This window comes from Periplaneta americana, chromosome 7, assembly GCF_040183065.1.
Source record: "Periplaneta americana isolate PAMFEO1 chromosome 7, P.americana_PAMFEO1_priV1, whole genome shotgun sequence".
Classification (NCBI taxonomy): domain Eukaryota; kingdom Metazoa; phylum Arthropoda; class Insecta; order Blattodea; family Blattidae; genus Periplaneta; species Periplaneta americana.
Window position 1 is genome coordinate 111,849,383 of NC_091123.1, and position 12,940 is coordinate 111,862,322.

The 12,940-nt window shown below is 34.6% G+C and overlaps 1 protein-coding gene across 4 annotated transcripts in view; it reads right to left on the reverse strand.

Moving 5' to 3' along the window:
• Positions 1–12,940, reverse strand: part of LOC138703365 (eukaryotic translation initiation factor 2 subunit 3, Y-linked) — a 110,717-nt gene that overhangs the window by 69,125 nt on the left and 28,652 nt on the right. The window lies entirely within an intron of this gene.

A 12,940-nucleotide genomic window follows, 5' to 3' on the forward strand; every position in this document is an offset into this window, starting at 1 on the left:
CTTCAGTTGGACCCAACAAGTAAAATAAACATATCAATTAAATTATGTCCAACTTCAGATGCATTCACAGTTTCAGGTCAAAACCACATTTTGAGCATTAATCCAATGGACCATCTTCATTGCAAATGCACATTTACTCTTTCCCCACTGGAAGAGAAGGTTCAAATGCATAGAACATAAAGATCCTGTGTATGCCCATTAACATCTCAAATAAAATGTTATTCAATGTAAATATTTCAATCAATTTTGATAATCAAATACCAGTAACTACAAGCAAATCTGGCTTGTGCTTACAGAATGGTTTCCAAACCGTGTTGACTGGAATTACTTATATTTCTATATATCTTTAAGCGTGCTCAAAATAAACAGATTTTCAAACATCAAATGTCATTTTTTAAGGCAACTATTTAGTTCTCGTCCTTGACTGAAAAGTATTATGTAGTAAGTATTCAAGCACAAGAGAAGTGTTTAAAAATAAAGACTGGTTGTATCCAGATCCTGAGCACTTGACTACAAAGTCATTGGCTCTTCTATACTAGTCTTGGCTTTATACCCATTTTCGATTCGTGCACGTTGTACATATAGCAGCAAGTATTGTTGCATTGGAAATATTGTGGCTCAAAGACTTCCACAAATATTACTTTAGTAACATCTAGCTGAGAACAGGCTAATGGCGATAACACATAATATATAATTTTACTTTATTAGGCTGGGATTACAATTAACATTCGTTTGCATTAAGTTACGTTGCTTTCATCTGTACACTGAAGTTCTACCGAACATTCAAAGGTTATGTATTATGATAGACTGAAATGCACATGCCAGTCAGCTGTTTATGATAAACATTGAATTTTATGCTCTGTTTGAGACAACATAATTAAAATACCGATATTAGAAAAATATGTTACAACAGAATAATATAGAATGACGATAATGATAAAGCAATAATAACATAACCATATACTACTAAATAGCTGAGCTGGTGCGAATTACGGTTATATTATTTATGTAGCAAAACACCCTTTATTTCGGTTAAAATAAAAATAACACATCTAAAATAATGCAAATAAATTATCAAAGAGATAAAAAGACCTGACATATTCAATCAAAAGATTGTTCCTCATATCCTGTAACTTTCAATTAATATTATTTTATATTTCAGTAGCCATTATGGTCACATTTATAATGAAAGAAAAGATAAAAATACAAGAAGCATATCGCCGCACTACTGATTTGTGATTGGAAGTGTTCAACATATGTTTCTTTGTTTTTGTGGAAGCTAGACCTTGACAATGTTCAATCAGCACCATCTTGCATTCGTTCTAACATTGACTGCAATCAAAATACATGGAGATTGTATTTGTCAAATTTCAACGGACTTCACTGTAAGAAAATGTAACGCAAATGAATGTTGATCATAATCCCACCTTAATATTTATTTATGAGAAAAGGGATCTTTCAGACGTAGTAAATCTACTACAGTAAGGCAAAAAGGTTTATTTCGTCTGATGAAAGCTATATTTTGAATTGTTTCAGCTTAACAATCCATCAACATCAGATGAGACTAAACTCACAATTTTTTGATCAAGGCAAACACTGCACATCAGGAATGACTCAGTAATAATCAAAAGACTGCACATTAATACACCTTACATTAAGTTTGGAAACATTTTAATGTTAATTTATTAGTCAACAGCAACAGAAATTCATTATTTTCATGATAAATGGCATCTGTGTGTTTGCATACAACACAAAAATATGCTTGTAATTGTTTGATAATTGAGAGGATGAAACTTTCTCAAATGTCAAACAAAATTAACTATGAGCCAAGAAGGGAACAATGAAAAAAACGTTCCAAATGTCCGTTTTCCATAAGGGAAATGAATCTTAATCGATTTTGATCATTTCTCCTGTGCTCTCTTTGTAGATCTGAGAAATCTGATTTGTGTACCTAAATATTCTTGGGGATAAAGTCAGTTCACACATACAGAAGTTACTGAAGAGGACTATAAGAGACAGCCACAAACATACATAAGTACACGCACACAAACATACAGAAGTGCACGCAGACATACACACACACTGTATCAATTTATAGGAGTTATTTTCTTTTGGGAAACCATTCTAAAAACAGAAAAGAAGACAAATTCAAGAATTTTGATGCATCTACACCATTCTGTAAAAAATCTTTTTGAAAATCTGATGAATATCGTTAGAAATTACTGTGGTGGAAAAGACCAGAAACAATGTAGCAAATGTAGTTAGATTTTACAATCACACTTCAAAGTTGAAATATTTTACACAAAATAATACACACATATATGCACACAATAATTAAAAATACGTTCAAACAATGGAAAAAAAAGTGTAAAGTGATGTAAAAAATAAATCTCATTAATGGGGCAGAGAACCATTTCTGAGAGTGAAGCAATGCTCAATAAATCTTAATAACATGACCTCTAATCAATATCACCTTAGTCTCCTCTTCAAATCCTAAGTTCTATTTTAGTAACTTTTGATAACCTTTCAATAAGAAAGTGTGCTACCTAGGATTAAACAGAGAGAGAGAGAGAGAGAGAGATTTATGTTATGAGAAGTATCATTATGTAATGTCTTTATTCACAAAAACACATATATATATATATATATATATATATATATACATACTGAAATACAAGGTGTACATACATTACACAAATTCTACAAGCATGATTAATTCCATGTCTAGTCTAAGCTGCTATTAGTAGATAAAAGCAGTCTTTTCAGTTATTGTTATAGATCATTCACAACAATCTTTAGAGGGAGTCAAAGTGAATTCCAGACTGTCAGAGAGTTTTGACTAAATGAAGCAAAGCACATACAAATGATGAGATAGCTTGTATTTTATAGATGGGAAAAGTTATTTTCCTTTCATCTCTCTCTCTCTCTCTCTCTCTCTCTCTCTCTCTCTCACTTCCTTTCTCCCCCCCCCCCTTTTTAATGATTCAAGAAAGAAATTAGTGGTTTCACAGTATTAAAAGTTGTTTGAAATAGGGAACGGCTGTACTGTACATTATAACATAAAATGATAGTTTTCAGATGTAGAAAATGTAAGTACATTCTGAATCCAAGGGAATATAAATACTTGAAAATCAATTAAAAATGACTAATAATGCATACTGTCTTGACAAAAGTCATTTTCTTAAAATAATTACTGTAACCAAAACCAAACAGACTGTATTATTATAGTATTGTAAAATAGGTGAATAGGAATGCTGGGATGAATAAGAATGTATTTTTACTATTTTTTATTTCTTTGTGTCAAAGAGTAAATATAACCATAAACACTTTTATTATATTTACTCTTTCACACAAAGATATAATAGTAAAAATTCGTTCCTCTTCACCCCATTTCACGTTATTTGATAATTTACAATACGTAGAATTTTGATTTGTCTGGAATTTCCAAGTAAAAGGCTGTTCTTATTTTTATTATAACTACAATACACACACTTCTCTTATAACTTACACTATGTACAATTTAACTTTCGTAATAAATCTGTACCAATACGGCACCACTATGTAAACTGCTGTAGTTGGACCATCCATTGGGAGGGACAACACTTGAGTGGGAGGCTAGGTCACAAAGGGGGCCCACCCAATTTTTAGGGACAAGCAGACAAAATATTCAAACTTTTTTTTTTTCGCGAAAGAAGAATTCTGTTAAATAACATATTATTGTAAGAATAATTATGTATTCAAACATGTTGTAAGACGTAGATTACTATTTAAGGGTTATTTCCTTCTTTGTGGGGACACTAATAAAATTTCCTTAGCGTGTCATCCTAGTACTGTATTCAAATTATAGAATTTTTACATTCATTAAAATACTTTTGAGGGGTGAGAGCTCTCACAAATGGTTTCGGGGAGCCCATAATTCTTATGGGTGGCCCTGACTGCAACACACTAGTCAATTTGTAAAGATGCTGTGAATCGAATATTGTAAGAAAACACTTCAGAATGTATGCTGTAATATGCAACACTTTTTTATATACAGGATGTCTCAGAAGGAATGTAAAATAGTTCAGGATAATGTAGTTTGGATTAACCTAAATTGATTTAACCTGAAATACCTATGTGCGAAGTCTAACAGTTGGGGAGAAATACTGAAATGTCTTGCGGTTCTGTGTACTATATTTCACGTGTTATACCAGATCTTTTGTACATGACAGCATCTGAGCACTGCAACTGAATATAAGTTCACTTGACATTTAATTCGTGTATTTGCATAGTGAATATGTAGACATGCTTTTTATGTATAGCTTTTGTGATGGAATGCATTGGCTGTTCTTGAGGAATACAGTTGACGTTTTCTCAATCAAAGGGTTCCATCTAGCTATGTGTTTCATTGAGATCGGAAAAAGAGCCAGTACCTGATATGGATTTACAATTGAGAGGTCAGAAGCAAAGAGGTATAAGTGTACTTAAGTTATTTTTGAGAAAATGAGGTTGAAAATACTTAAGCTTTCGTAAATTCCATGAAATTGTTTATTTCACATTAAGTGTGTGATGTGGTTGCCACTAATATTTTAGATGTTTTAGCTTACCCTGGATGCACTTAACTAGTGTTCTTAGAAATGTCATTTGTACTCCTTTGCTTCTGAATCCCTCAATTCAAATAATCCATAAGAAGAGCAATCTTAGTAATTCGTCTTACTTATGGCTTTTAAGGAACCCAGCAGTTCATTGCTACCCTCACATAAGCCCACCATCGGTCCCTATCCTGAGCAAGATTAATCCAGCCTCTACAATCATATCCTACCTTCCTCAAATCCATTTTAATATTATCCTCCATCTATGTCTCGATCTTCTCAAAGGTCTTTTCTCTCCAGCCTCCCAACTAACACCATATGCATTCCTGGATTCACCCATATGTGCTACATGCCATACCCATCTCAAACGTTTGGATTTTATGTTCCTAATTATGTCACGTGAAGAATACAATGTGTGCAGTTCTGTATTGTGTAACTTTCTCCATTCTCCTGTAACTTTCCCTCTTAGCCCCAAATATTTTCATAAGAACCTTATTCTCAAATATCCTTAAACTGAGAGTCCAAGTTTTACAACCATACAAAACAACTGGTACTATAGCTGTTTTATAAATTCTAACTTTCACCTTTCTTGAGAGCAGACTGGATGACAAAAATTTCTCAACCGAACAACAACAGGCATTTCCTATATTTATTCTGCGTTTAATTTCCTCCCGAATGTCATTTATATTTGTTACTGTTGCTCCAAGATATTTGAATTTTTCCACCTCTTCCAATTTTTATATTTTCATTTCGTACAATAATCTGGTCACGAGACATATTCATATACTTTGTCTTTCCGGGATTTACTTCCAAACCTATCTCTTTACTTGCTTCAAGTAAAATTCCAGTGTTTTCCCTAGTCGTTTGTGGATTTTCTCCTAACATATTCACGTCATCCACATAAACAATCAGCTGATGTAACCCATTCAATTTCAAATCCTCTGTTTTCCTGGACTTTCCTAATGGCATATTATAGAGCGAAGTTAAAAAGTAAAGGTGATAGTGCACCTCCTTGCTTTAGCTCGCAGTGAATTGGAAAAGCATCAGAAAGAATCTGGCCTATACAGATCCTGTTGTACATTTCAGTGAGAATGTTTTAATCAAACGAGCTAGTTTCTTGGGAATACCAAATTCAATAGGAATATTATATAACATTTCTCTCTTAACTGAGTCATATACCTTTTTGAAATCTATGAATAACTGGTGTACTGTACCCTTATACTCTCATTTTTCCTCCAATATCTGTTGAATACAAAAAATGTGATCAAAATTAGATCTATTATGCCTAAAACCACACTGATGATCTCCAGTAACTTCATTTACATATGGAGTTAATCTTCACAAAAGAATATTGAACAAAATTTTGTATGTCGTCAACAAAAGTGATATTCCTTGAAAGTTACTACAGTTAGTCTTGCCCCTCTTCTTCTTTTTTTTTTTTTAGTAGGTTATTTTACGATGCTTTATCAACATCTTATGTTATTTAGCATGTGAATGAGATTAAGGTGATAATGCTGGTGAAATGAGTCTGGAGTCCAGCACTGAAAGTTACCCAGCATTTCCTCATACTGGGTTGAGGGGAAAACCCTGGAAAAAACCCAGGGGCGGCTTTCGAAGGGGGGCTGCGGAGCTGCAGCACCCCCAGACATTTGTGACTCTTACCTCGTTTTATGTTGTGAAATACATTTATTATACAGTCTCTATTTAGCGGCTCAAATTTTTAAAACAATTTCGCTCTCATTGACATGCACGCAATCGTTAGTGAAGTCACTCCCTCCCCTGGTGCTGCCAGAGCAAAACGAGAGACAAGGACGGATTGATGAAGCCACTTCCTCCCCTGGAGCTGCCAGTCTCGTCTCGGATGCTTTGCGCGTTAGTTTTACCCCTCCCCCTGCTACTCCTCGCCGTGAATCCAGAGTTTCCAGGCGCTGCAATATTTGCAGCAGCTTGTCAGTAGCGCGCAGTTTTAAATACATTTTCTTTAATGTTGTGAGTATAACAAGTGCAACAATGTTTAATTCTGTACAATATTTACAGTCTATTCAGTTCAGTACCTTAATAATTCAGAAGAAATGTGAAATTAAGTGCCCATAAGTTGAATCTCATAATGGAAAGAGCCGCTAAACAAAATAGCCTACAAAGCTCGCATATTTTTGCTAATTTATCCAGTATCCCTGCTTTCTTCTCTCAATCTCCACACAGCCTGTATTAGATTAATGTGTTTCAAAGACAATTCCATCAGCTGGGATAATAAGATGGAGTTTTAAAATAAGAACGGTAAATGTCCATGAGAAGAAGGAGCCATTGCTAGAATGTTTTCAAACAATAACAGAAGCTGAAACATCTAACAACATCACAATAAATGAGGCAAGCGCCCTGGTGCGTACTCTTGAAGATCCTGAATTCAATTTCTGGATCAGTTTTTTCATTTATTGATGTATCATGTAGATATATTATACAACCAACTACAATATCGCCAGTTAGATATTTCTAAGGTTCAAATCTGCATATAAAAAAATTAAATTATGGTTCATTTCACGACACTCGCAACTGCAGGGGTTATATCAGCGTCGCCGGTGTGCCGGAATTTTGTCCCGCAGGATTCTTTTAAATGCCAGTAAATCTACTGACATGAACCTGTCTCATTTAAACACATTTAAATGCCATCGACCTTGGCCGGGATCGAACCCGCAACCGACTATGCTACCGTGGCCGACTCTGCATATCAAGCTTTGTTAATTCCATATAGACAATACGGAACAGTGCACAGTTGAGCAGCGGGTTGTGTGAAAATGAAAACTCCAAAAAGCGTCGTAAGGTCGAAGGAATTCAGACAAGGGTTGCGGCAGTCAATATCACACAAGCTAACTGCCGATTCCAGTTCATAGATCATCTGATATTATCTTCTCTTTTGTTTCAAGAAAAATTTGAATGCTACAGAAGCTCATTTCCTGAAAATGACAAATGTATTTGTGAAGCTTTTTCCAATGTTCGATAAAGACAAACTAAAAACGAAACTCACTGTGTTGTATCAGAGACAAGAATTCAGAAATATCAGTGACGCAGTCAAGCTCTTGCAATTTCTTCTATTTGAGAACTTGCAGGCCTCATTTTCAGAAGTTATGAAACTACTATGCATAGCTATCACCATACCAATGACAACTTCCGAACCAGAACGTTGCTTTTCGTGTTTGAAGAGAGTAAAATCCTATCTCAGAAATACAATGAGAGAAGAGAGACTGACCGCATTAGCTATGTTTTCAATTGTAAAGACTATGTTAAACGACATATCGGATTTTAATAAGAAGATGATTCAAAAGTTTGCAACTACAAGACAAGGCGCATGGAACTAATCTTTAAATAAGGTAAGTTGCATGGTTTATTTTTGTATGCAGCCCCCCTGAATTCAATACCCACGAGCCGCCACTGAAAAAACCTCAACCAGGTAACTTACCCCAGCCGGGAATCGAACCTGGGCCACCTGGTTTCGCGGCCAGACACGCTAGCAGTTACTCCACAGGTGTAGACCCCCCCATTCTTAAAGACAGGTACAATTGTGGACTTCTTCCATTGTTCCGGTACAATTTTCTTTTCCCAAACAGCAAGTACAAGCTTATAAATTTCACTAGATAATGTGTTTCCACTCTCTTGTATTAATTGTGCTGGAATTTGATCGATACCTTTTTCAGATTTTCTATTGCAATTTCGACTTCAGAAAGTGTGGGTTCGGGTATAAATGGATCAGCAGTTTGCATTTGAATTTCGTCCCGATCATTTCTATTTGGCCTATATACATTAGTAGTTGTCCAATAGTTTCTCCACCTGTTCAGGGTTGAATGAGAGTCTGTAAGCAAATCACAATTCTCACCCTTGATCACATTCACCCTTGCGTGATATAATTTGTCTTGTGTAATTATTTTATTTTCTTGCTGAGTTAGTATTTAATAAACTTATTGGAACAATACAAGATGCAGCATTTTCAATAATGTATCATATCACAATGTTCTAAAAACGTAGAAATATGTCTATAATGCCTCTTTCCATTTAAAAGTTCGCCCATTAATAACTTCCCAACTGTTACATTTCGGACATAGGTATATTAGGTTAAATTGATGTATCTACAATCTACATTATCCTAAAGTATTTTACATTCCTCCTGTATGTTATGCTTTTGTGGTGGTGTGCAGAAAACAATGGGAAGCTATCGCATTTATTTGTCCAAAGAAGAACTGCAAACATGATAGACAACATTAATGCAGTGGTTCCCAAAGTGTGGGTCGGGTTCAGATGTTTCAATAGTTATAAAGTAAAAAATAATTACCTTAATGCGATTAATGTGCTTGTTTTTCAAAAAGTAGCTTCTCAAATCTGGACTCAGCATTCCATACACACACAGTGATATAATTTTAAAGTACAAGGAAATTTCTCACTTTTGTTTTGATGGTGAACACAGACGAGCAACTCATTTTGCATAAATACAAGGTTGCAAATAATTAAAAATTTAAAAAAAGTGTATTTTTGCAATTTCGAGGTATTCCTGCATTCTTTTGATCCAAAATTGGTCTATGCTCTGCGAAAGAAGTACAATTTAAACATTCTATTTCTAGATATATATTTAAATGAGATTTTACTTCATAGTTTCTGGAATTTCAACCAATTGAACGCAACTGCCTAAAAACAGATTCATCATCTTTGTGATAGTTGTAACTGTTTCGAGTTTCTTCTGGAATGTACTCAAAAAATTGTTGATTATAACTGGAAACTTGGATGCATGTCCGCAAAAACACAGTATTTGCCTATCATATGTAGCGAAATTTTCCATGAGCTCTTTAATACACTGGAATGAACCAAATATAATTTTGTCAAATGACATTGACCAGAAATCAAGTTTCTCTGTAAACCTGTTAATTTTATCTCTGGCTGTTATAATGTTAACATCTTGGCCTTGCAAACTATTATTCAAAACGTGTTCAGTCCATTTTTATGTAAGGACTGAGCTAATAGTTTTTATTCCACCAGTCTTCGGACTGAGCTTGTTTTCAAGTGATATACGCAATAACACAAACTTTTAGACAACGAATGGCGTTGTTTTGGAAGAAAAGAACCTTAAAATATGATATAAATCTAAAAAAAATCATATATATGTACAAATAATAAAAATGGCCAAATGAACTGAGTGAGTTTTGGCATCACATTCAATTGGAAGATAGGTTTGCATATATTCCGATTTCTCGTCTTGTATGTTGAAAGTCAGGTATATTAAAAGTTTTGTTCTTAACTGTAAAAGTCTTTTCAGCACATTACCCCAAGAAGGCCATCTTCTGTGTGATAAAGAGTATTTTCATATAACGAACCCATAGCTTCATAAATTTTGCTGAAAATACGAGTTTGCAATGCCCTTCCTTTGATGGAATTTGCCACTTCGTACTGAACTGTTACTACAGCGCCATGGTGGTATTGGTTTGAAGTACTAGAAATGATGTTCACCTAATATTTCGTGTAATTGTTGCACCATATATAATTCAATTTGGTCATACTTTGGGTTGTATCCACTGATTTGGAGTAAAATTATCATTATTTTCGATTTTACAAGGATTTATATTTTTTTAATGAAGTTTAGTACCGGGATGGGGGAGGGGGGGGGAGTAGCAAAAGAGTCTCGCCCAAAAGTGGGTCGCACCTTCAAAAAGTTTGGGAACCACTGCATTAACAGATACTTGAATCATACGCAGAGACTAAGAGGAAGGTGGAAAATAGGAAAGATTGGGGGCTTTCTGGGTCTGCAGTTAAAGATTTACCCTTGAGCAAGACACTATGAATTAATGTTTTCATGAAGAGTCCATCATAGACAGTCACTTTCATCGATAGTTTATAGTTGAGCCACCAAGAAAGCTATCTTGGATTAAAAATGAGAGATAGATTGTAAAAATAGAGAATGGTGGGTGATCACAGTGACAAAACTATCAATAATATCACTAACAACTGTTCTACAGAGGTCATGTTAACTATGTAGAGGTTGAATCTGTTTGAATCTGAATCCATAATGACTTACATAATATATTTTTGCAAAAAAAAAAAAAAACCCACAGTACCCGAACTTCATAACAGCAAGTAAAGCTATGATTTACAAACTAGTGGCAAAAAGTTCCATTACATGATGTATCATCAGTGCATAAAGAATAAATGACCAGTTTTTTCCGAATATTTCATGCAGAACAAAGCAATCATATACAATTCATATTTCTCACCGCATGGGACAGTCTTGCATACACTGGTTTAATATTCAAATAACTTAAGTAGTTCTTTCTTTCTCAACTGATGTCACATATGGTCAAATCCAATTCTTGACTGTGTGCCATATCTGTTCAAGTATGCAATTTGAAATATTATCTGCTTATATTATAAATTATATAAATATAAAACCGTATGCGCCAAATCTGTTCCAGAATGCAGTAAGGGGTTAACTTCAAGTTAAAATTTTAACTTGTCCTTGAGTCTAATACATTCCACCAAACCTTTTCAGCGGAGAGTTAGCTAACACCACTTTAACCCTCGAGGGAAAGAGGAAAAGCACTAATCTAGAAGGCCTTGACGAAGAATTTGTTTTTATTAACACATCTTGTTGTTCGCTTCTTGTTGCCCGCTTCTCTTGTTTCCTTCCACAACTGCATCCATAACAATGACCAAGGAAATGGAAGAGGTTTAGGAACAGAAACATAAGCTCATATTTTTCGGCAATAGAAAAATCTTTGCTAATTGAATTAGCAACTAAATATAAAGATATCAAACAGTGCAACAAGACAGATGGATTAAACATAAAGGAAAAAGATAGGACATAGAAAAGGATGCAGAAGAATAAATTCAATAGCGTTGCCGTCAGAACCAGCAAACAACTAAAATGCTATAGGAAAATGGTACACTTCATAGAAGTCACGAATAACATGTGGACATTATTCAACAGAAAAAAAAACTTTACATACCTTTATCTCATTGATACTACAGCTGCAGACACTTTAGAAAACAATTCTATTAACAGTAACTTTTGAAACTTCAACATTGTCTCCAATCATTATATGAAAAGACCCTATAGTGTAATATTTTAACGTTAACAGTACCTGCAGCATAGGAGAGAAGGCCTGTTTCTCTTCATTGTGTATTCTAACCTCTCGTGAATTTCATCAATAATCTTACTGACCACAGCTTTCGACAATCTATATCACTTACTTACTGGCTTTTAAGGAACCCGAAGGTTCATTTCCGCCCTCACATAAGCCCGCCATAGGTCCCTATCCTGAGCAAGATCAATCCAGTCTCTATCATCATATCCCACCTCCCTCAAATCCATTTTAATATTATCCTCTCTTCTACATCTCGGCCTCCCCAAAGGTCTTTTTCCCTCCGGCCTCCCAATTAACACTCTATATGCATTTCTGGATTCACCCATACGTGCTACATGTCCTGCCCATCTCAAATGTCTGCATTTAATGTTCCTAATTATGTCAGATGAAGAATATATCTCCTTACAAATTGTTCCTCAGGTAGATTTTGAAAATCATTTCTCAGAGCTCTCTTAGGAACACCATTAACAATTAACATAGTATCTAAATAGAGCAATTCTACGTCAAAAACATGATTTACAGCAGCCATTAACTTAACCCACCTGCTTAACCCCGTGTTAAAATTAACTTTCCTCGGTGAAACAGAATTTTGGTCAAATCTAGAATTAAAACTGTATAACATAAGGCTAAGTTTTAACCCCTGTTGATGAAACCAAGCCTCAAAGAACCAAATTAGAAAGATATCCGATAATTGGATGAATACTCGAGAAATCAGTCCACTAAGAAGCACACATTTATATTGTTGCTATTTATATTTGCAGGAGAAACTCACAGAAAGAGCAAATATGAATAACCCTCACACATACAATAAATAAATTAAAAGTCAATACTTGTGTTCAAATTTCCAGCATTACGAGACAAGAACTTCACCATGCTGCTGGCAAAAAAAAAAAAAAAAAAAAAAAAAAAAAAAACCAATAGTAATATTCCATTGAAACCTCAAACATTACAATGAGGTAAGTTCACCATGTTGCTGAGAACATTTTTAAAATAATAAATTGATGGTCAATATTTTGTTGAAATTTTCATCAAGAGATAACTTCATTATGTTGCTAGGTACAATTTTACGAGAAGAGAGTTGTTACTTTCCAGATTCTACACCTAAGTTCTGGTAAATTGGAATACAATTAACAAGTCTGAATAATCAACCAGCATTCTATGGTGCACTCTTTCATAGCATTAAGGCAATGGCAGCACCAGCATTTCTTACTTTGGAGGAAGGGTTTCTATTCAGATAGGAAGAACTTGATC